Source organism: Puntigrus tetrazona, chromosome 18 (assembly GCF_018831695.1).
Source record: "Puntigrus tetrazona isolate hp1 chromosome 18, ASM1883169v1, whole genome shotgun sequence".
NCBI lineage: Eukaryota > Metazoa > Chordata > Actinopteri > Cypriniformes > Cyprinidae > Puntigrus > Puntigrus tetrazona.
This window is the reverse complement of record NC_056716.1, coordinates 6425807-6452017: the sequence shown is the minus strand read 5'-3', so window position 1 is coordinate 6452017 and position 26211 is coordinate 6425807. Positions and strand designations below refer to the sequence as shown.

General features: G+C 43.8%; 1 pseudogene; it reads left to right on the top strand.

Moving 5' to 3' along the window:
• Positions 1-12484: 12484 nt before the first annotated feature.
• On the top strand, positions 12485-15785 carry LOC122322982 (annotated as a pseudogene).
• Positions 15786-26211: the final 10426 nt, after the last annotated feature.

Sequence of the window (26211 nt, the reverse complement as noted above, 5' to 3'; positions counted from 1 at the left end):
AATACACAGACTAATATATACAGATTGACTATAGATTGTCACGTTTCCCGTGGTTTCGCGGGAAAGACTCGAGACTCGAAAATAAACTTAAATAGATTTAATTCAAAACTGGCAAAAATATATATACAAAAGGCAGGTAGGCAGAACGAAAACCACGAAAAGACCTCGGGAAAAAAACATAGAGTAACTTTGTAACTTTGATGATCCGACAACGTGAACACAACACACAGGGCTTAAATACAAAGGAAATTAACTAAATTAACAAGACACAGCTGGAAGACAATTAAACAATTGAACACAATGGGAAGGCAGGGCACAGATGACACGTGGCTCAAAACAAAAACAATAACAAAAGTCCAGAGGTGTGACATAATGTCCCCCTCCCGGAAGGTGCACCTAAAGTAACAACAACAAAAAAACAAAACAAAAAAAAAAAAACTCGGAACTGGGGATACCGGACCTTGGGAGGAGGTTCCGGTGGAGGACGGCCCCCAGGAGGGGGCAAGTAGACAGGAGTCCAGGGGGGCACAGAAGGAGGGAGGAGCCAGGGAGGACACAGGAGGAGTCCGGAGCAGGAGGAGATCCAGAGCCCAGCCATGGTGGTCCACGGTGGCGCGGATGGAGGGAGGAGCCATGGAGGAGGAGCGGCCATCGACTCCATGGGTCCGACCGACGGCGGAGCAGGTGGTGAAGGAGTGTGAAGCAGAGGCGGAGAGCCAAAGAGCCAAGGTGACGTGGAGGCGCTGGAGGTCCCAGGCGACGCCGCAGGCTTCGGCGACTGACACGGAAACGGGGGACGGGAAGGACGCCGCGGAGCCAGAGCGATGGAGGACTGAGGTGAAGCCGGAGAGAAGGATAGCCTGACAGAGCCGGTGGGATGGAGGGACGAGGCGAAGCCGGAGGAGAGGAATCCCGAGGCGACGGATGGTCGACGACAGACCAAGGCGGAGCCGGAGGGACGATGGAGCCTGGTGGAGCTGGTGGACTGACGGACCACTGTGGAGAGGAGGGAGCTAGAAGCCCAGGGGGAGCCGACGGGTCTACGAGCCGAGGAGGAGTCCGGGACTCGGAGATGGGGCGGCGAGGCGAGGGATCGTCCACCCTCGACGGCGGTGGGGACCGGCAGACCCGTGGCAAGCTCCTGATGGAAAGCTGAGGATGAGCACAGGGGCTGCTGGGATCCATCTACGTGGTATGACCAGGGTGGGAGGGTGGGAAAACTGGAAGCGCACGTGGCGCGGGCACTGGAGGGAGCGCTCGGGACACGGGCACTGGAGGGAGCGCTCGGGGCGCGGGCACTGGGACTCGGGGGAGCGCTCGGGGTGCGGGCACTGGGACTCGGGGGAGCGCACAGGGAACAGTCTCTAGGGTGCGTTCTTGAGAAAGGCTAACAGGACGGCTGGGCGGGACCAGCGAGCTAACAGGACGGCTGGGCGGGACCAGCGGGCTAACAGGATGGCTGGGCGGGACCAGCGGGCTAACAGGACGGCTGGGCGGGACCAGCGGGCTAACAGGATGGCTGGGCGGGGCCAGCAACTCAGGATACACGGGTGCCCAGTCTAAGTCCAAGTCCGAGTCCACATCATCCAGTTCCTCTTGTAGATCCAGCAGCCCCAGGTGGATGATCAGCTCATCCTCAGCCGATGTGCAGTGGGCGGAGCTCCACTCCGCGTTCTCGCTGTCGGCTGTCTCCACCGCGGCAAGTTCTGTTGCCCGCTCACGCACCTGGTCTATCTCCACGGCTCTGTCGCTCTCCTCAGCGATGGTTCCGTGGTCGTCCCAGACTCAGTGACTGCGCCCTCCGTGGGCACAGGCCTGGCCTCCGCGACGCGGGGAGATGATGGGCTGGGTTCTGGATCTGCAGTGGGGCTGGTGTTGTTGTCCTCCAGCGCAACAGTCATCGGCGAATTGCACGACACCAGCACCCACTCGATGTAAGCGGCGACGCTCTCTCGAGGGCCGTTCCCGGACAGCTTCGCTCGTGTGGTGGTGTTCAGTCCTCGGAAGTGGATCGAGCACAAAAAGCCGTCCGGAAAGCGCGAGTAGTTCGCGAGGGCGAGGAAGTCCTTAGTGTAGCCCTCGAGAGAGCGATCCTCCTGCTCCAGCAGGAGGATGAGAAAATTTGGGTTGTTATAGGGGGAATCCATGACACAAAAAACCCAAAAAACAAAAGGAGAAATACGCCGCTTCACTTTTATGGTCGGATCATCAACCTAACGGAAGGTTAAGTTTTCCTCGACATCATCGCAGGAAGGTCATCTCCTCACTGGGTCCACTGGAGAGGCTCGGTACCTAGATGCCTCGGGATGTGCATCCCGAGGTGGAGACAAAAGGATAATTAGCGTAGTGGCCATTCATATTATTGGGAATCACGATGTACTGTAGCATAGGTTTATGTGAATCTTTATGAGTATGCTTTGCTAAAAAGATATGTCTTTAGCCTAGACTTAAACTGAGAGATTGTGTCTGATCCCCGAACATTAGCAGGAAGGTTATTCCAGAGTTTGGGTGCCAAATGTGAAAACGCTCGACCACCTTTAGTGGACTTTGCTATACGAGGAACTACCAGGAGCCCTGAGTTTTGAGATCTTAAAGAGCGTGGACGGGTTGTAGCGAGACAGAAGGCTGGTCAGATAAATGGGGCTAAACCATTTAGAGCCTTGTAGGTCAGTAACAGTACTTTATAATCAATCGGAAATTAACAGGCAGCCAGTGCAGGGGGAGGATAAAACTGGGGTTATATGATCATATTTCCTTGTCCTGGTAAGAACTCGTGCGGCTGCGTTCTGCACTAACTGAAGCTTGTTTATTGAAGATGCTGGACAACCAGCAAGCAGCGCATTACAGTAATCCAGTCTAGATGTCATAAACGCATGAACTAGCTTTTCTGCATCTGAGAGAGAGAGCATGTGTCTGAGTTTAGCAATATTTCTAAGATGAAAGTAGGCAGATTTTGTAACATGAGTGATATGGTGTTCGAAGGACAGGTTGCTGTCCAATATCACACCCAAGTCTTTAACTGTCGGAGTAACGTTTATATCACATCCATCTAATTGTAGTTTGAGCTCAGAAATTTGCTGTAAGCATGAATTTAAATGATAAGAAGCACCTCTGTTTTATTAGAGTTTAATAGAAGAAAATGTCTAGTCATCCAGTCTTTTATGTCTTGAACACACTCTGTTAATTTAGACATTTCTGATAACTCATCAGGCTTAGATGAAATGTATAGCTGTGTGTCATCTGCATAACTGTGGAAATTAACCCCATGCTTTCTAATAATGTTCCCCAGGGGCAGCATGTATATCGAGAACAGTAAGGGGCCTAAAACTGATCCTTGAGGCACACCACACTTGACTTATCGTTCATTAGGAGTCTGGGTCGCTTAGAGACCTTGTTTGGCCAGAACAGACTCACCACACATCTGGGCTAGTCCAGGTCTTAGTCAAAAGCTACCCTGTAGATCGCTTACCTTAATGCAGCCATTTCCTCAATAGACTCAAAAAGAGTAATTTTTTATGCGTTCCCTAAGCAATAGCATGCTAAGCCAGTTTGGTGGCCAGAAGTCAAGATCTCAAAAATGTGCCCCCGGCTCCATCCATCGATCGTTGATCTGACTCACCCTAGCATGCCAACAATGCAGAAAACCTCAGAAGTCACTAACCTACTAGAAAAGTTATTTCAGACAATATTAAAAGTTAACCAAGATTAACATTTATTTTGCCAGGTAAGAACAGTTTCCAAATTGATATAATTGATAAACATTTGCACAACTGATCAGCCGTACAAAAATAACACAAAACAAAATAAAACAAACTTAAAAGGTCAGTATACCTAGTCTTTAAAAAGTACATAGTGTAGTGTATGAGTACAAACACCACACTACGGGCCGATCTGGCTACAGAATCGCGCCCTGTTGTGTTTTGTCACTATCCTTATATACTCAGACCAGACAAAGAGACAAAGATACCAAATGTAGTTATAAAAACCTTTTGGTGTTTAGGTTCCCGTGCTCCAGTGTCACACCTGGCCGGAACACATTCAGAGACCCAAAAGGAGGACACACCTCCTTCTCAGCAGAACACAGTTCTACCAAGTTCTTAATCTTTTCCATAATATAAGTGATTACTGTGAAATTGAGACCAATTTACCAATCGCACTGAGACCTTTCAAATGTGACCAAACATGAAAGTGAAGAACAATAGGTTCACAAGACACATGACATATAATGCCTTAATCCTAATGTACTTTAAACCAATTCTTTGGGCAGAAGGAGGGGAAGCAGGAAGAGCAGAGGTGAGAAGGGTGTCATAAACACTACAGGGGTGTTGTTTACTCTCTTTTGAACTCCTTTTGTTCCTTTGGATATCCCTTCTCAGATTAGTCTTATTGTATTTACAGGTTTTGTTTCAAAATTGATTTGACCCAAATTTGATTTGACCCAAAGCTCATGAACATAGGTGAAAGTAGGAATGAAGATCGACTGGTAAATCCTTCTTTACCATGACAGACCAGTACAGCAACTGCATTACTGCTGAAGCTGCACGGATCCGTCGGTCGATCTCTCTGTTCCATCCTCCCCGCACTCGTGAACAAGACCGCAAGATATTTAAACTCCTCCACCTGAGGCAGGAGCTCCCCACCAACCTGAAGGGGCTAGCCACCCTTGTCCGACTGGAGAACCATAGCCTCAGACTTAGAGGTGTTGATTCTCATCTTAGCCGCTCACCTCAGCTGCAAACCACCCCAGTGCACACTGTAGGTCTTGGCCAGATGCAGCCAACAAGACAACATCATCCGCAAAAAGCAGAGACGCTTATCCTGCTTCAACAAACCGGACCCTCCGCCCCCCGTTACGCTTTCTAGAAATCCTGTCCATAAAAATAATGAACAGGACCGTGACAAAGGGCAGCCCTGTAGGAGTCCAATATGCACTGGGAACAAGTCTGACTTAATGATGGCAATGCGAACCAAGCTCCTGCTCTGATCATACAGGGACCAGACAGCCCTTAACGATGGGCCCTCACCCGTATTCCCAGAGCAGCCCCCACTGGACACCACAAGAAACCCGGTCAAATGCCTTCTCCAAATCCACAAAACACATGTGGACTGGTTGGGCAAACTCCCAGGAACCCTCCAGTATCGTGAAGAGGGTATAGAGCTGGCCCAGTGTTCCCCATCCAGGACGCTAAACCCGCATTGTTCCTCTTGAAGCTGAGGTTCACTATCGGACGGATTCTCCTGGCATAGACCTTCCCAGGAGGCTGAGGAGTGTGATTTCCCCTACAGTTGGAGCACACCTCCTAACACCCTCTAAAAAGAGGAACCATCACCCCGGTCTGCCAGTCCAGAGGCACTGTCCCCCACGTCCACGTGATGCTGCAGAGGCGTGTCAGCCAATACAGCGCCACAACATCCAGAGACCTGAGGTACTTTGGGGGTTGCCGCCACGACATGCACCGGAGACTTTACGGCCACAGCTCCGGATGGCCGTGTCGACCAAAGAGGTAGAGTACACAGTCCACTCTGACTCAATGTCTCCAGCCTCCTCGATCCGGTCAAAGTTCTGCCAGAGGCGGGAGTTGAAGAGTTCCCAACAGACCCTCACGGTATGTTTGGGCCTGCCAAGTCTGTCTGGCCTCCTCCCCCGCCAACGGATCCAACTTACCATCAGGTGGTGATCAGTTGACAGCTCCGCCCCTCTCTTCACCCGAGTGTCCAAGACATGCAGCTGGAGATCAGATGATACAACTACAAAGTCGATCATCGACCTCCGCCCTAGGGTGTCCAGGTGCCACGTGTACTGGTGGACACCCTTATGCTTGAACATGGTGTTCATTATGGACAGACCGTGACTAGCACAGAATTCCAACAACAGAACACCGCTCTGATTTAGATCAGGGGGGACATTCCTCCCAATCTCGCTCCTCCAGGTGTCGCTAGCATCACCAACGTGAGTGTTGAAGTCCCCCAGCAGGACGATAGAGTCCCCAGTTGGAGCACTTTCCAGCACCCCTCCCAAGGACTCCAAGAAGGCTGGGTACTCTACACTGCCATTCGGCCCGTAGGCACAACCCGAGGTTGCAGGGAGGCGAATTCTCATCCACCGGGTAAACTCCAACACATGGCGGCTAAGCTGGGGGCTATGAGCAAGCCTTCACCAGCCCGGCACCTCTCACTGTGGGCAACACCAGAGTAGTGAAGAGTCCAGCCCTTTCGAGGTTCCAGAGCCCAAGCTGCGCATGGAGGTGAGCCAGACTATCTCTAGCCAGTATCTCTCTACCTCCCGCAACAACTCTGGCTCCTTCCCAAGAGAGGTGATGTTCCATGTCCCTAAAACCAGATTCTGTGTCCAGGGGTTGGGTTGTTGAGGTCCCTGATTTCGACTGCCGCCCAAATCACAAGGCACCGACCCCTTACAGTCCCTCCTGCAGGTGGTGGGCCCACGGGAGGATGGCCCCATGCCACTGTTTCGGGGCTGAGCCCGACCGGATCCCGTGGGGCAATAATCGGACAATTACGGAGCAACCAGCCAAACAGAGGCAAGCAACAAAGAAAACATCATCTCTTTGGTCATCACTATTACCTGCCACATATGGAAGATGGTTTCAAGTGTGCTACAAGTGGTAACTAAATACATTTTTAAAAACAAAGATAGTATGTTATAAGTGCATTTTAGTTAATATTCATGGTGTCTTAAAATAGCACAGTTGAGTACTTTAGTACTTCTTAAGATAAACTTAAGTACTTAAGGATAATTTTTTAGAATAAGTACAAAATTAGTGTGCAAAATAGAGCATTTTATTACATTATGGAAGTGTACTTGTTTTTTACCTGATCCATAATAAATATTCTATAAATTGCTAAATACTTTATCAGGTATCTTGAAATTGTCAGACAGTAAAACTTTGCCATGTTTATCTTTCTTTACATACCAATTCATTTCTATTATATAAATGCAATGTAAGAAAATACTATTTGCCAAATGATGGGGGACCCTAAGTATTCACTGCTTTCCAAGGATGGAGACATAATAATTTGAACACTTTTTGTTATACACGTTTTGTTATCCACAGTATCATTAATTTCACTTTAGTTTACACACAAAAAACATTGGTGATTACCACCAAAGCAGAGAGCTTGCATAGTCAAAGACTCTGACTGTTTTGGGTTGGACCTGTGAAGAGTGACAATGACTATGGAAATAATGGAATAAAATCAGATATATTTCTGAAAACAGCTAAACAAGAGGGGATTTGTGTGGAGTACTATGTCAAATTCCTCAGAACAGAGCCATAAAAAAGTTGTGGATATCATCAAACAAGGGACCACTAAATTGGTTGTTGCATTTGTTACCGTTTTGAGATGAAATCGATCAGCTAGGTATTCAAAACATCACTCCAAATGATTGGTGTGGAGGCATGGATAACTTCAAAACATTTGATGACTCCAAATAGTTTTCATGTTTTGGGAGGATCACTGGGCTTTGCAGTGAGAAAAATTCTAATGAAAGGGTTTGGAGATCATGTTGTGAAAGATTTCTAGCATTTTCATGATTTAGCATTTTTCAAGATTTTTTCAAGATTTCAAGATATTTAATTCAGCATTTTCTTTTAATTAAATTTTCAGAATCTTTTGTGTGTGAAAAACTGCAATGAAATTGTGCCTGAACAAAGATTCACAAGCTACGTCGAAAAATAATTTTATGCTGTGGTTCATTCACTGTACTTCATTCACTAGTCTTCTCAACTGCAAAGTACAAGCTGGTTGTGAGAAAGGCTTGGCGATACAACCACAGCAGGTAAAAAGAGAGGCCATATTTTTTTCCTTTCAATGTGTTTAAATTCCTTAGTTATAAGTGTAGTGGCCGCTATGAAGCTGTGAATTGCAGCCAGAACCTAGATGAATCATTACACTTTAAATCAGCTGGATATTATGATGCTTCATTGCTCCTTGCTAAGAGCTTTTTGATTAACACTAACAACATAATATGGGCCAGAAGAATGGTTTAAAGATTAGAGCCCCTCCTAAAGGAAATTGTGAAAAATATTTATTCACTAGAATATATTCATCAACATCAAATGATATACATAAAAGAAAAAAAAATCATGGTATTTAATGGAAAACTTTTGTTAAGATTTTTTTAGTCCCATTTAGTAACCATTTATAACACGTAATTCTTTAAAACAATTTTACACCTGAATGACTATTGAAGACTAAATAAAGACTAGTGACCTGCTACTCTTATGTTTGTCTTTGCATTTGTTTACTTACTTTTTGTCTTTTGTTTAAAATCACTGAATAAGCGTCAAACTGATGTAACAGAAAGAAAAAAATGAAAGGTGGCATGTTGCAACCTGAAAAAGACTCCAGCGACTTGTACTTGCCCAGAAGCTAGAGAGCAGTCCAAACAAACAATAAAAAAACATGCAAATAAGAAACACTTTAATTGAAAAACAGCTGGGAGCTATACCCAGTAGTGTCAAAAATATGCTTATGACATGTTTTATTTTCAACAATCAAAGCAATGAACAAACAACTGATGTAACCTACTGTTTTATCTACCAATTTCTCTATTCATTCAATTTACAGTCTCTAAAAAGCATGACATGCTTTAGTTTAGATGTTTTATTTCATTTTATAACAAAGTATATATATATATATATATATATATATATATATATATATATATATATAAAATGACGGGGTGAAGAAACAGACGGCAAGGAGGGCTCAAATCAAAAGCCTGGAGGGTGGATTTATTACACAGAAAGTTCAAAAATACGAGTGGGGGTGAATGTCCGGGTGCTCTGCGGTGCTCTCTCTTCCTTTCCTTCCTCCTGGTGCAGTGTGTCCGTGCCGTAGTATGTAGGCTGATCATTCATAGGCTGCTTTCTACAGGGGACAAGAGAAGAGTCGTAAGTCTGAGTGTAACCAATTTTAACGCTATAAAAGTGAATTACAGTATAATAATAGCCTTTACTAGTAATTCCCTGGACCAGAATCAGAAGATACCAAATTCGACGGAGCCACGATATTGAGCATCAAAAATGAGACGGACACAAGAGTACAGTTGAGTAGCCACTCTTATATTGTTTACACAGTTGACCTGTTTGTACAAAATGTGAAATAAACCCCAAAAGTTACAAAAATAAAAGTAGTAGTGTGCACACTAGAAAATAAAAGAATGTCCATTGGGCCCTTAAACAAAAATAAAAAAAATTGGTTCCAGTGCATTTGCTGTAGAGGTTGTGCAGTTCACCTTGCTCCAAAGATACTTGTAAAGTAAATATTATGTGCAGGTGGATAGGGAAATCGGTGCTGGACTTTCCTCAGTGGACTTGGCTCGCCATCAGAATCACTGGAGATGTTGGTTCTGGACAACATCCGTCCTACAAAAAAAAACCTGACCGTTGCTCCGGGTATATCAAGGTGTAACGCGACGATGATGGACCTCGTGGCAACTTCCCAGACAAAAGGGCAAGTGGTTAGCCGACGTAACTTCGTTCTATAACACGACTCCGGATCTTCGGTGAAGTGTGCTCCGACTCTTTCTTTTCCTTTTTTAGGCAAACCTCCAAAATTTTGTCCTGGTTTTGACTCCTTGCTAACACACAGCTACCCCCGTCTCTCTCGCTATGATTTTAGAAAAAACCGGAAGAAGCTGCACCCGCGCCTCGTCTCTGTGTCGACACGCTGAACGTGACTTGCGTAACCTCTGATTGGCTGCTGAGGCTACCTACACCCACGTGGGAATACGTAAACTGTGTGATGCATACAATTGCGATAAAAGAGAGAGAGAGACTGTTTATTTTCTGTATCTTTATTTGTTCACATCAGCGGATTTTTTAGTTCTCTTTTCTTTTTAGTGAACTCAATTATAATATTAATGGGTCTGTTATACCTGGTTACATGAGCTTTCATGGAGACAAATGCTTGTAGTTGGCGTGCCGCGGGGCCTTTTATACCACTTCAGTAATGGGGAGTAGCTGGGACCGATTAGCCTGTGATGGCCGTGGCCAGGTGCTCCTCGTCAGTTGCCAGGGGCGAAACTGATGGCTACTTTGGGACGCTCGTCACACTCCCACCCCTCATGCGTTGTCCTGGTCCTGTAATGAGATGTGCGTTTAGGGGAAAAAATAGGGAGTGGTGGGGAGTGATCCCTGACAGACCGCGAAAGCTGCCCAGATTCGAGAGAGGCCGTCAGCGTTGGTGTTCGCCGCTCCAGCATCCACTGCAAGGGCGTGATTGGTAAGAAGGGTAAAATTACCGGCCGAGGAGGTAATACTGCAGCTCCAGGACTGCCCACTTGACGGCCAGGGCCTCCTTTTCTACCCCAGCGTAGTTTCTCTTGGTTGGGTCAGCTTTTGGCTGATGTACAAGATCAGATGCTCCTCTCCCTCCTGGATCTGGGAGAGAACAGCTCCTAGTCCAGTATCAGAGGCATCTGTCTGCAACAGCTGAAATCCGGCGCTCAGAGTACCGGTTCTGCACGGCTTCCACCTTCTTCTCCTGGGGTCGGATGAGGCCCCTCCCGACTTGGAAACCCAGGTACTTTGCTTTGAACAGCTTTGCTTTGTCATTTACTGGGGTTGGCTGTGAGTCCAGCCCTCCGGAGTTTGGATAGCACCAGCCAGGTGGTCCTCTGAGGTCTCTAAGTGGATGACGATTATACGCTGGAATCCATGGAGAGCGAAGGGAAGGGTCCGGTACTGCCAGTGTCCGCTGGGGGAAGAGAAAGCAGTTTTTGGTTTAGAGGTTTTTTGAGAGGGGTACCTGCCAGTATCCTTTTGTTAAATCCAGAGTGGAGATATACCGGGCCCTTCCCAGTCGGTCCAGCAACTCATCCATGCGTGGCATGGGGTACTTGTCAAACTCGGAGACCTTGTTTAAGTGGCAAAAATTATTGCAGAAGTGGAGGGTGCCGTCGGGCTTCAGGACCATCATTATGGGGCTGGACAAGTGGCTATGTGACGATTCAATTACCCCCAACTTGAGCATCTGTTGAATTTGGGACGCAATCTCATGTTCGATGACGTGGGTCCGCCTGGGGCAAGGGGAGAACACTTCAGAAAACTGACCGACCAGTTGGTGGAGCTCCTTCTTCTGGGCAGCCGAGAGGTGGGGGTTGACATTAACAACCACGGATCGGTGAACGCAAGGCTGGAGACTTGGCCTCATTCCCTCTCCATCTTTTTAGGAGGTTAACGTGATAGAGTCGGTCGGGTCGCCAGCAGCCTGGATGGGGCAGTGTGTACATGTCCGGGCTGATTCTTTCCATCATTGCACAGGTGGTGCCGGACTAATGGCATGATGCGCGCCTATCCTCTCCTCATCTCCTTAACATGCTCCACATCGGTGCGATGGGCTGGTGGCTGCTGCTCCCAGGCCTTGTTGGCAACATCCAGGAGGCCCTGTGGCTGCCAACCAAAGAGAAGTTAGAAGGGACTGAAACCAATTGAGGCTTAGTGGACTTTTCTGATACGAGAAGAGTATATAGGGCAGCATTAAGTCCCAGTCCTGTCTGTCCTCTGCCACCACGTGTCGGCGCATGTTCAGAGTCTGGTTAAATCTCTCGATCAGCCTATGATGGTGTGGCCAGGTGCTCCTTGTCGGTTGCCAGGCGATGCTGATGGCTGCTCAGGATGCTCGTCACTATATATATATATATATATATATATATATATATATGTGTGTGTGTGTGTGTGTGTGTGTGTGTGTGTGTGTGTGTGTGTGTAATTTTTTATTTATTTGTTTATCTTTTTTTAGATGGATAGTTAATATGACATATCATGCTGTTTCCTGCAGGATGACATGCAACATTTTACCTCATTAACACGTTTATTGTAATTTTCTTTTATAATATTAATATATTTAGTTTTTATGATTTAATTTTAATCAAGAGATGGAATATCTGATATTTGATTATTTGTGTGCATGATTAAGGAGTGTCATCACCAGGCAACGAATCAGCAGTTTTGATTTAGACAAAGGCTATGTCTATTATTAAGCAATAATCAATGCTGTTGATTACAAAATAAATGCAAAATAAAAAAGACATAAAAGAACATGTCCTGTCTTTTGGTGAATATCCTCTAACAAACAAGCTACAGCAAAAATGGTTTTAATTCATCAATCACAAAATAAAGTCACAGGGCACAAATAGGGTAGTGCCAAGACAGGATAAATGATAGAAAAAGCATATAAGATGAAAAAGAATATGTATTTTGTATTAAACTAAGCAGGGTTTCATAGGCTTTATCCTATACAAAGTATTGCAACATAAGTGTTGGCTACCTTCTGATAGACTAATATTAGACTCTCAAATTAGACTATTCCACTCCTATTCAGCCTGATAGACGTCCTGCCCTATGAGGTCACTTTCAACGTGTACAAGAAATGATCCATATTAATTATGCCTATAAAAGTGAGAGTGCTGTATCAGGTCATTTGAATTTGGCAGTCATAGTTCAGCTCAATCATTGGGATGCTTCTCTTGCTTTACACACTCCTGCTTTTCTGTCACCTTAATGTGACAGCTGAAAAAAAGAATTGCAGAATAATGGGAGACCCTGAGTACCCACTGTTTTCTAAGGATGGAGACATAACTATTGGATCAATTTTAGCAATACACAGTAAATTAGAATTGTCTTCTTTTGAGTTTACACAAAAACCTAAGCTTCTATCATGCTCCAGGTTTGTTACATTGTCTGCCGTAGTTTTGAATGTATTTAATGCAATATTTTTGTTGTGAAAAAACATATGATAAAAAGTCAAAGGAAAAAAAAAACTTGAATTTGATATGTTTATTTGTTTAGTTGTCTACTGGTGTAATGTTTTTACAGTGTGAATCTACAAGATTTCCGGATGGCTCAAACTATGATCTTTGCCATAGACGAAATTAACAAAAATGACATTTTGCTCCCAAATGTTTCTGTTGGCTACAAAATTTATGATAGCTGTGGTTCAAGACTGGCTTCTATGAGTGCAATTATGGCACTGATGAATGAACCAGAGTTTGCAGAAGTGGAGACATGCAATGGACGGTCCTCTATACATGCTATCATAGGGGAACCACAGTCTTCTGCCACAGTGATTCTGTCCAGAACAACAGGATCTTTTAAAATTCCAGTGGTAAGCAGAGATGAAGGTAAATGTTTGACATTATCATGTATGTTACTGTATAACTGTTTCATCCTTTTTTCCCCCCAGATAAGTCACTCAGCCACATGTGAATGTCTCAGTAATAGAAAATACTACCCCTCTGTCTTCAGGACTATTGCTAGCGATTATCACCAGAGCAGAGCACTTGCATACATAGTCAAATACTTTGGCTGGTCTTGGGTTGGAGCTGTGAACAGTGACAATGACTATGGAAACTATGGAATGGCCATATTTCTGAATGTAGCCCAGGAAGAGGGCATTTGTGTGGAGTACTCTGTAAAATTCCAGAGAACAGAAACTGAAAAACTAAAAATTGTAGTAGACACAATAAAAAAGGGCACTGCAAAAGTAATTATTGCATTTCTTACCAGTTTTGAGATGAACAATCTACTTGATCAGCTAAGTTTTCAAAACATTACAGGTCTGCAGGTGATTGGAGTTGAGGCATGGATAACAGCAAGTAGTATGATCACTCCAAACAGTTTCCATGTGCTGGGAGGATCACTGGGTTTTGCAGTGAAAAAAATAAATATCAGAGGTTTAGCAGATTATGTTCTAAAAGCATTCTGGGAAACAGCATTTCCATGCTCAGATATTAAGAGGAATTATTCAAATTCTTCTCAAACGGAATTAAGTTGCAGCAGATATCAAGATCTGCTTGTGCTAAAAAACTATAATGAAGATGTTCCTGAACAAAGATATGCTAGTAACCTGTACAAAGCAGTTTATGCTGTGGCTCATTCACTACATAATTTACTCAAATGCAAAGAACATGAAGGCTGCAAGCAAAACTTAACAATAAAACCACAGCAGGTATCTATCTATCTAGATATCTAGACTTGCTAACCTGTTTATGTTGTATTTGCCAATGTGTTAATTTCTTATTCCCATATCATTATTGATCTGTATTTTTGCTAGGTAGTTGAGGCTCTGAAAATGTCCAATTTCACTGTAAAAATGGGAGATCGTGTATGGTTTGATAGCACTGGTGCAACAGTAGCCCAGTATGAAGTTGTGAACTGGCAGCAGGGCTCTGATGGATCAATCAATTTAAACCAGTGGGATATTATGATGCCTCACTGCCCCTGACCAGCTTTTCACTTAATACTGAAGACATAGTCTGGGCTGGAGGACAGCTCAAGGTAAAGTGCTATATATAATAATATATCCTGTCTGGAAAGTTTGTTTGTGTCACTGGAAAGTTTGTCAGGCCTGATCAAGGCTTAAAGGACACTGGCCACTAGAAAAAAGGTACCATGCTAATTAGTCTTAATGATACTGCTAAATTTGGAGCAGCACTTTAAATAATTTTCTAAAAATTGTCACAATATAGCAGACTGCTAGTGCTTGAATTATTTCATGTTTCAAAGCTGCAATAGTCTGTATATGTACATTAGTGTAATGTTTCTATGCAGAAGCCAAAGTCTGTGTGCAGTGAGCTGTCTTCCAGGTACTAGGAAGGCTACACAGAAAGGAAGACCTGTCTGCTGTTATGACTGTATTCCATGTGCAGAAGGAGAAATCAGTAATGAGACAGGTAAACTTGGCCCATCTCACAGTTTCAAAGAAAATCAGTTAGTTGTTCTATTTGTGTTCTTCTTTTACTTTTTCGGTGCAGTTTTTCTATCAAATGAGTTGAATAATAATAATAAAAATAATAATAATATTAATAATAATAACTGCCCTTTTGTCTTCTAACTATAGTGAAAACGACTTCCTTTCCAGATTCAAATAACTGCAAGCAGTGTCCAAGGGAATACTGGTCTAATGCTGAGAAAAATAAATGTGTGTTAAAGGCTGTAGAGTTTCTGTCATTCACAGAAGTTATGGGTATAGTGCTAGTCTTTTCTCACTGTTTGGAGTAGGATTAACTCTGCTGGTAGCCATTCTGTTTTACAGTAAGAAGGACACCCCCATAGTAAAAGCCAACAACTCAGAGCTGAGCTTCCTGCTGCTCTTCTCATTGACTCTGTGTTTTCTCTGTTCACTTACTTTCATTGGTCGGCCCACTGAGTGGTCCTGTATGTTGCGTCACACAGCGTTTGGGATCACTTTTGTTCTCTGCATCTCCTGTGTTTTGGGAAAAACAATAGTGGTGTTAATGGCCTTCAAAGCTACACTTCCAGGAAATAATGTCATGAGATGGTTTGGTCCTGTACAACAACGGCTCAGTGTTCTTGCCTTTACGGTTATACAGGTTCTTATATGTGTGCTTTGGCTAACAATATCTCCACCATTTCCTATAAAAATATGAAATACTATAATGAAAAGATAATTCTCGAGTGCAGTCTGGGTTCCACTATAGGTTTCTCTGCTGTGCTGGGTTACATTGGCCTTCTGGCTGTATTGTGCTTCATTTTAGCTTTTCTGGCTCATACGCTGCTGCCTGACAACTTTAATGAAGCCAAATTCATCACTTTCAGTATGCTGATTTTCTGTGCTGTATGGATTACATTTATACCAGCTTATGTCAGTTCTCCTGAAAATTTACAGTTGCTGTTGAAATATTTGCTATTTTAGCCTCAAGTTTTGGGTTATTACTTTGTATATTTGCTCCAAAATTTTATATCATCCTGCTTAAACCTGAACAAAATACAAAGCAACATCTGATGGGAAAAAATTAATCCAAATCCTACTGAAAAATGAATAAAAGTAATGAGGTTATGCAGTCAAGTCTCATGTTTATACGTAGGTATTAATATGTAATATTTACAACCACAAAAGGTAAAATTTGCTATGTTTTTATTGATGCTAAACGTACAGTTTAGACATATTTCAACATTTAAAATGTGTACGAAACTCTAGGCATATTTGGTTAAAATATTAACGTATATTTTATATAATTTTCGCATCATTTCATTTTTAACATTTTATCAATAAGCAATTTATATTGTTAGACCCTTAACCTACCCCAAACCTTCCCATTTGTAGCGAATATAAAAACATATTAAACACAATTGACCGAAATGCAGGAAAATAACCATTTTAGTAACAACATAGCATTCAAAAATATTATTGTAGTTCCTCACTCCTACCTCTAAACCTAAACATACTTATCTCTGTATAGTATAAGAAAAACATGACGGATAGATAAATGCAATTATAATAATATATTTGGTACAGAAATACAGTTGGTTTGGAATTTATGTTATAAATTACTTTCCCGATCCTCTGTGAGCTTGTGAAGACAGCAGGTCAGGAACGCATCATTCAAATACACCTCACCAGAAACTTTGCATGTCACAATCAGCATTTTGCATTAAAGAGCAGAAATAACATTTCTTAAAATGTTGCATTTTTGGTGTATTTATAGTTCTGTTGTCAGTCACATGTCGGAGAAAATGCCTTTTGTGTTCCATGGCAAGTAGATATTAAGTGACAGGTAGAGGTTAAACTATTGCAGAATTGTTATTTATTAAAAGGGTATAACATGAAGTCTTGTTTAACAAGATAAAGGTTTAACATTAGACCTCTTTGGAAACAAGCTGGAAGCAAAAATCTGAACTACTTTATAGTAATTATAATTTCTTATCAAGTAAATAAGTTTAATAATGCAACTGAAACAAGTTCATATGACAACAAAAGAAAATAGTACTAATAAAATTTGTGTCGACATTTCAATAATAAGGATCCGTGTTAGACATTTAAATAGTGAAATATTTGTATGTTTAGTTGCCGAAAATACATTAGTGTTGGATTTAGTGTCTATAAAAATGTAAGTAAATGTATGTTTTTATAGAATCACTTTTTATGTAAATTGCATCCTAATTTTTATGTGATCACATTGAGTTATGTCAAGGCTAAATTATACAATTAATTACTTTTTTGTTGTTGATTTCATTGGTTATAAAAAAGCCTGACAATGCCTGACAAAGGAGTATGGTCCCAATAAGAGAAAAACAAATGTTAAAAATAGCAAATAATTTTTATCTGAAAATGTAACAATGCAAACAGGCTATCTGTAAGGGTAGATATAGGGTCGAGGATAAAAATTATTTGGTCAGTATGTTAACTGTTAACTGTTTCTAACAATTATTATTGCACAAATGTTTTAAAACTTCATGGCTCTTGTGAAGGGCTAAAATAAAGAACCGAGAGGCTTGCTACATGTTAGTTGTCCCTATAGTTGTTCGTTGCATTTTATACTTTGTTTTTTTAATCAAGGAATAAAAGAAAAGTGTGACTCTAGTGTAACTCTCACTCAACCAGTTCATGACCTTCTGTCCAATTGCCACCAGAGGTCGTCTTCTACTATATTACATTATCTCCAACACCCAGATTCGATTTCACCACGGAAATATTATTATTTTTAATAATAATACAATTTTTCTATACAAATAACCTCCAGAGGTGTGAGCCTGTGGTTTCTCATTAAGATTTACACAGATTTATTTATTTTTTTAATTTTTTTATCAAGCCTCTTCTGTTATAATAACATTTCTTTCCTTCCTCCATTAAATTTGGACATATGATGTAGAATCTGATCTGTAATTCTGAAAACAATTATAAAATTTGGAGATTAGCTAATAGTACTGCCAATAGGAATATCTTCACTAATCATTCTGTGCCTAAACCCTGCTCTGGATAACTTATTTTGAAGTATCTAAACATGTTAATCCTGCTTTGGTGCTGCTAGGATAAAAAGATGACAGATCTTCTCATTATTCTTCAGCAGCAGGGGTGTGCAGTTGTCTGCAATAATATCTTAATTGTTGTTGTTGCGATTTGCGATTTGACATGCTCAAGTATTTTGCAAAGACCATTGAAAACATCCATACAGAGTGCTCAGGCCTAGCATTGCTTTCAAATTGCGTGCACATTTACAGTGTGTTTTTTCATTGCATGATTTGGTTAATTAAAATAATTTTGAATGTTCACAAATTTAAGACAAGGAGGCAGATGTACATATTTATTCCATGGTCTGTCTGAATACTCAAGTCTGATTGGCTGGCAGGTACTATGCAGTAAAACCGATTAATGCACAGGTAGTTCCAATATGCTTTGCACATCAGCAGTGTTATCTTGGTAAAACCAACTGCACATCAAAGCTGAGAAATGTGAATACCACGTAACCCAAAGCTCCTTTCTAGGATATCAAATCAGTCACCAAGGATGAACTGAAGGTAACCGCAGTAACCGAATGGCCCAAACCTACAACCTTAAAGGAACGTCAAAGATTTCTGGGATTCGCAAACTTTTATTAACTGTTCATCCAAAATGACAGCCTAGTCGCGCAGCTCCTGACTTCCCTCTTAAGAGGAAAACAAACCAAGTTAAGGTGGACTCAAGAAGCTATTCAAGACTTCACCTCACTTAAAGAAAGATTCACCTCAGCCCCAATTCTCAAACACCCTGATCCTAACTCACCGTTTATCGTAGAGGTCGACGCATCAGACTGTTGTATCAGAGCCGTTCTCTCTCAGAGATCTGACCAATCAGGCAAACTTCACCTGTGCGCCTTCTTATTATGATGTTGGCAATAAGGAGCTTCTATCCATGAAGGCAGCAAACCACCCCCACTCATTGCCCCCAATAAATAATATGTTCCGACAAGTCTCAGACAATGAATCATGCAATGGGTTCATACCTCCCTCAATGCAGGACACCCAGGCATTTCCTGAACCATTCAACTCATCCAGAATTCCTTTTGGTGGCCCAAAAAAGCCTTTAACACAACATATCACATCATTCGTCAAATCATGTTCGGTCCGCGCCCAATCCAAAACCCCTAAAGAATTACTCTCTGGTCTGCACCAACCATTACCCATTCCACAACAACCCTGGAACTGGAGGGAGCGCACGGGGAACAGTCTCTAGGGTGCGCTCTTGAGGCAGGCATTCAGAACGGCTGGGCAGAACCAGCAGGCTAACCGGACGGCTGGCCAGAACCAGCGGGCTAATCGGACGGCTGGGTGGAACCAGCGGGCTAACCGGACGACTGGACAGGAACAGGAACTCAGGATACAGGAGAGGTGCCCAGTCTAAGTCCAAATCCACATTGTCCAGCTCCTCTTGTAGATCCAGCAGCTCCAGGTGGATGATCAGTTCATCCTCAGCCGATGTGCAGTGGGCGGAGCTCCACTCCGCGCTCTCGCTGTAAACGGCTGTCTCCTCCGTGGCGAACTCTGTTGCCGGCTCACGCACCTGGTCTGTTACAGTCGACTCGGGTCTGGTGGCGCTCCACGGCTCTGTCGCTCTCCTCAGCGATGGTTCCTTGGTCGTGCCAGACTCCGCAACTGCGCCATCGGTGGGCACAGACTTGAACTGGTATGGAAGCCAAGGCTTCTTTAAAAGTGGCCTTCAGCTCATTTGCATTTTTTGGTCTCTTGTTTCTGTCCTCTTGACAGTACCCCAGATTCTCTATGGGGTTTAGGTCTGGCGAGTTTTCTGACCAGTAAATAAAAAATGTAAGGAACAACTGGTCCCTATCCGTCTTTCTGCCTGCAACACTGCACTTCCTAAAGAGGGAATCCTATCTTGTGGAATGAGGCAATCTCCTCTATTCCAAAGGAAGGAAAGGCAAATTACTGGCTCATATAGGACTATATCAGTCTTGAATATGAGAATAGTAAGATTACTTTAATACATAATGGCCAGACAGGGTTAATTTTACCCTCAGATGCACATATTAAAACAAATAGAAAAGTCTATGAAAAGAATAGAAAAGTCAAATGGTCATATCTATATATAGTTTTAGAACATTGTGGTTTTAATAAAAATATCCTTAAAGCCATAGAGTTATTATATTCCAGACCACAAGCTATAATTACAGTGAATGACGACATGAGAGAAGGGTGCCCTCTTTCTCTCTCTCAAATGAAAATTATGAAATCAACACGGAAGCTGCACAAGAAGTGCCATTTAGATGTATTTCATTATTATTTTTGGAATTATTTTTGTTGGCGAAGTAGAGCAAAAAAGGGGCAATGTGGTGTCTAAAACTTAAGTCTCTTAGTTACCTTTTTTGAGCTGTTGTAAAAAAACAAAAAAAATGTTACAAAAATTAACATTACGTTTATGATCATGTTAATTTTTGGACAAAAATGGCACTGATTCTAAGTGGTATAAGTAAGGATTTTAAATCCTTTAATGCATGGCTAAACGTTGATAATCCCGCTTACATGGTGTAACAATGACACAGAAGACAAAGTACAATCCATTTGTGGAAGTTTATTAGAGGAAAAGACAAAAGACTTGAACGATAAGAGAAAAGCAGGGTTAATACCAGGCAGACAGTCCAAACAGCAGACAGGTTTAGGGGTAGTCTGAAATACAGGGTCAGTAGGCAGGCAGTGAGCGGGTAACAGGTTAACAATTTAATCAGGCAAACAAAACAAAGCAGAATCCGAGAGACGTGAATCAGGTAAACAGGCTATGGTCATACACATGAACAACAAACAGAGTAAGAAATGCTCAGTAAGGCAGTCAAACTGGCAATACTTTGCATCGATCATGTGTAGAGCCTCTGGTTATAAAGCCCTTCAACAGGAAGGTGAGGACTCCCTCTGCTGGTTAGGCATTACATTATCCCCCCCTCTAGGAGCAACTCCTGGAGCTCTACATGGTTGTCCCCGTGATCATTATCGTAGTCATCTTCTTGGTTGTGGAGCTGGTTGATCGGGTCTGGCTCTGTGGAACTCCTCAATGAGTGGCCGATCAAGAATATTCCGGGCGGTTACCCAGGATCTCTCCTCAGGTCCGTATCCCTCCCAATATTGGAGCTGATCCCAATCCACTACATATCTAGCTTTGTCTAGAGTCCAGTAGTTTGTTGACCTGGTAGGCTGGAGCCCCATCAATGTCCAGTGGTGGGGGTGGTTCTGGAGCCTCGTGGCCGGGATCAGGAGTTAAACATGGAAGGATGGAGAGATATGATAATTAACAGGAAGCTCAAGTCTATAGGTGACATCATTAATTCTCTCTAGAATTTTAAAAGAACCTATGTACCTGGGACTGAGCTTCCTGCTTTGTAGCCGCAGCTTGATGTCTCTGGTGGAAAAACAGACCTGTTGTCCTGGTTGGTAGGGAGGGTGTGAATGCTGTCGTCTGTTGACTTGAATTTCCTTGTTTCTTACTGGAGACGAACATGAGCGCTGTCCTACACCCTCTAACTATGACGTATCCATTCATCAACTGTAGGAACAGATGAAGGTTCTCCTGACCAAGGGAACATGGGAGGTTGGAACCCCAGAACACATTTGATGAGAGTGAGTCTGGTAGAGGAGTGGGTCAATGAATTTTGAGCGTACTCGGCCCATGGAAGAAACTCTGACCATCAATGCTGTTCTCTGCTACAGTAACTCCATAAGTATCTGCCGGTTTCTTGGTTAAGACGTTCGACTTGATTGTGGGTGATACCCCGATGTAAGGCTTTTGTTAATGTCAAGTTGCTTACAGAAGGCTCTCCAGACTTGGGACATGAACTAAGTATCCCAGTCGCTGACTATAAGCTGAAGATGTTGGGAATCAGTGCCAAAGCTATCTCCATTACAGTGGGGAGTCCTTTTAGATGGATCAGGAGGCAGGATTTGGAGAAACGGTCAAGGATTGTGGTATAGTTATTGGAGATTGGTAGGTCTGTGATAAAGTCGATGGAGAGGTGAGACCAGGGTTGTTGTGGAATGGGTAATGGTTGGTGCAGACCAGAGAGTAATTCTTTAGGGGTTTTGGATTGGGCGCGGACCGAACATGATTTGACGAATGATGTGATATGTTGTGTTAAAGGCTTTTTGGGCCACCAAAAGGAATTCTGGATGAGTTGAATGGTTCAGGAAATGCCTGGGTGTCCTGCATTGAGGGAGGTATGAACCCATTGCATGATTCATTGTCTGAGACTTGTCAGAACGTATTATTTATTGGGGGGGCAATGAGTGGAAGGTGGTTTGCTGCCTTCATGGATAGAAGCTCCTTATTGCCAACATCATAATAAGAAGGCGCACAGGTGAAGTTTGCCTGATTGGTCAGATCTCTGAGAGAGAGAACGGCTCTGATACCACAGTCTGATGCGTCGACCTCTCACGATAAACGGTGAGTTAGGATCAGGTGTTTGAGAATTGGGGCTGAGGTGAATCTTTCTTTAAGTGAGGTGAAGTCTTGAATAGCTTCTTGGGTCCACCTTAACTTGGTTTGTTTTCCTCTTAAGAGGGAAGTCAGAGGAACTGCGACTAGGCTGTCATTTTGGATGAACAGTTGATAAAAGTTTGCGAAGCCCAGAAATCTTTGACGTTTCTTTACGGTTGTAGGTTTGGGCCATTCGGTTACTGTGGTTACCTTCAGTTCATCCATCTTTACTCCTTGGTGACTGATTTGATATCCTAGAAAGGAGCTTTGGGTTACGTGGTATTCACATTTCTCAGCTTTGATGTGCAGTTGGTTTTACCAAGATAACACTGCTGATGTGCAAAGCATATTGGAACTACCTGTGCATTAATCAGTTTTACTGCATAGTAAAAAATTGAGGGTGGAGGATCCCTCGCCTCACCGTCCTGCCTCCGAGTCCCGGACTCCCCTCCATCGTTCCTCCGGCTCCGCCTTGGTCTGTCGTCGACCATCCGTCGCCTCGGGATTCCTCTCCTCCGGCTTCGCCTTGTCCCTCCATCCCACCGGCTCTGTCAGGCTCCTTCTTCCCTCCGGCTCCACCTCAGTCCTCTGATTTGATATCCTAGAAAGGAGCTTTGGGTTACGTGGTATTCACATTTCTCAGCTTTGATGTGCAGTTGGTTTTACCAAGATAACACTGCTGATGTGCAAAGCATATTGGAACTACCTGTGCATTAATCAGTTTTACTGCATAGTAAAACATTGAGGGTGGAGGATCCCTCGCCTCACCGTCCTGCCTCCGAGTCCCGGACTCCCCTCCATCGTTCCTCCGGCTCCGCCTTGGTCTGTCGTCGACCATCCGTCGCCTCGGGATTCCTCTCCTCCGGGCTTCGCCTTGTCCCTCCATCCCACCGGCTCTGTCAGGCTCCTTCTTTCCTCCGGCTCCACCTCAGTCCTCTGATTTGATATCCTAGAAAGGAGCTTTGGGTTACGTGGTATTCACATTTCTCAGCTTTGATGTGCAGTTGGTTTTACCAAGATAACACTGCTGATGTGCAAAGCATATTGGAACTACCTGTGCATTAATCAGTTTTACTGCATAGTAAAACATTGAGGGTGGAGGATCCCTCGCCTCACCGTCCTGCCTCCGAGTCCCGGACTCCCCTCCATCGTTCCTCCGGCTCCGCCTTGGTCTGTCGTCGACGACCATCCGTCGCCTCGGGATTCTCTCCTCCGGCCGCCTTGTCCCTCCATCCCACCGGCTCTGTCAGGCTCCTTCTTTCCTCCGGCTCCACCTCAGTCCTCTGATTTGATATCCTAGAAAGGAGCTTTGGGTTACGTGGTATTCACATTTCTCAGCTTTGATGTGCAGTTGGTTTTACCAAGATAACACTGCTGATGTGCAAAGCATATTGGAACTACCTGTGCATTAATCAGTTTTACTGCATAGTAAAAAATTGAGGGTGGAGGATCCCTCGCCTCACCGTCCTGCCTCCGAGTCCCGGACTCCCCTCCATCGTTCCTCCGGCTCCGCCTTGGTCTGTCGTCGACCATCCGTCGCCTCGGGATTCCTCTCCTCCGGCTTCGCCTTGTCCCTCCATCCCACCGGCTCTGTCAGGCTCCTTCTTCCCTCCGGCTCCACCTCAGTCCTCTGTCGCTCTGGCTCTGCCGCGTCCTTCCTGTCCCCCGTCTCCGCGGCGGTCGCCTCCAGCGCCTCGGCGTCACCCTGGCTCTTCGGCTCTCCGCCTCCACCTCAGTCTCCTCCACCACCTGCTCCGCCGCCGTCGGTCGGCCCCATGGAGTCAACGGCTGCTCCTCCTCCATAGCTCCTCCCTCCGTCGGCTCCACGGTGGACCACCATGGCTGGGCTCTGGATCTCCTCCTGCTCCGGACTCCTCCTGTCTCCTCCCTGGCTCCTCCCTTCGTCTGTTCCTCCCTGGACTGTCTGTCTACTCCCTCCTGGGGGCCGTCCTCCAGCAGAACCTCCTCCCAAGATCCGATATCCCCAATTCCTAGTTTTGTTTTGATGTTACTCTTTAGGTGCGAGGACTCACCTTCCGGGGGGGGGGGTAATGTCACGTTCTCTGGACTTTGTTATTGTTTTTGTCGTGTGCCATGTGTTCCGTGTGACCTAATTTAGTTAATTGTCTTCAGCTGTGTATAGTTAATTTAGTCATTTACCCGGTTTATTTAAGTCCTGTGATTTCAGTTCTGTTTGTCCGATCTCATCTTTGTATGCGTGTGATTTTGTCGTATCTGCCTGCCTGCCTGCCTGTAGTTGTATCGTTTATTGTCATCGCTGAGGAGATTAAAACTCTTTATTTTCATTTACGCTAGTTGTGTGCTCTCCTGCCTATCACACGCGTGACATCTATGGACCTTTCTCGATCCTGCATGGCAGTTTGAATCCGAGGGAAAAACCTCAAACCTGTAAATACAAGTGAGGGCCCTTACTGACAAAGCAGCTTGATAAATAATGGCTTGAGTAAATTCCCCAGTATTAGAACTGAAATAAATAGAAACTGGAAAGGGATACCACTTTTTACCAAAAAACCTACCAAAGTTTATGTGAATGACTGTATTTACAAAAAAAAGAAAAATACAGCCATACCTGTGATAACACAATACTGTCCTTCCATTTTCTCCAAAATAAACAGACAGGGAAATTCTGAGGATGCATTACCATTATCAATCATTTTCATATGAAACTTTTCAGTTGCTCCACATAATCAACTGCTGAGGTAGTTTCCCCTTCATGATTTTTGTCACCTCTTCTGTGTTGTACAGCACTGTTTCGCCTTCATAGAATACACAGTGTTTCACAGGATATGGGCTCTGGATCCTTATCTTTTTTTCTTTCAAAACTGTTTTGGCCTATGCATATTCTTTAAGTTTTTTTTTAAACCTCAGGGGTTACTCTTTTAAATGTATTGTATTAAGTATATACTTAAGTTGACTGAATTGTATATAAAAAAGTATATATACTAGTATGTATAAGTTTAATTTAAGTATAACTGTAGCAAACGTTGAATACAATAGGAGAAAAACGAGAAAATCTCTTTTTTTAAGGTGGTCAGTGTACGACATTGGACACAGCTGCCATAAGGCCCAGCAGTCTCTGGAACTGCTTGACAGTGAGTGACCAGCCTTTTACTCTTGCGACTGCAGTGAGGATCGACTCAATCCAAGCAGGGATCATACGAGCCTGCAGGGTGAACATGCAGGGTGAGAGTACAAGGCCAAGGGGAAGAACCTAATATTGGTATAACTTCGCCCCTGAAAGTGAACCTCAGGCACTTGCTGTGAGAAGGGTGGATGGACACTTGAAAATAAGCGTCTTTTAGATTTATTGTGACAAACCAGTCCTCGGTCTTGATTTAGGACACAAACTGTTTGACAGTGAGCATCCTGAACTTCAGATTCATCACTGAGAGGTCCAGGAGCCTGAGTTCTAAAACTATGAAGTAGCAGCTGTAGACGTCCCTCTTTTGTGAAGAGGGATCTCCTCAATGGCTTTTTTCTTTGTGAGAGAGTATCTACTTTCTGCTCTATGCCTGAGCACCTTGGTGTCATCAGAGCTCATCTGCTCACCTTCATCCAGCTCTTTCAGCTGCCACAGTGTGCAGACACGCACTGGCCTGACCTGCTGCCAAATACTCCCTGCTCTGATGTAGTTTGCAATGTCTTGGAGTGCAGGGGCCTTTAAGGACGATGCTACTGTGGGTGAAAGATAGCTTATGAGCGTCTGCTTAACCTGCAGCTTCATCCTATAACCACGCTCTTTCATCCCCACAACATTTTTTCAGCATTTGAGGGATGAAGAGGCAGGCCGAGAACAGTTTATTCTAGGGTCACAACACCTTTGTGGATTGCTGGAAAATTATTCTTCCTTAAAGATATCATTCTGGGAGCAAAGCACGTGCAGTGGCATATGCTTGCAATGCGGGCAGTCAGCTCCCTCAAGAGCTCTTTGTTTAACCTCAGACAAAAGCCCAACTATAAGTAAAAATG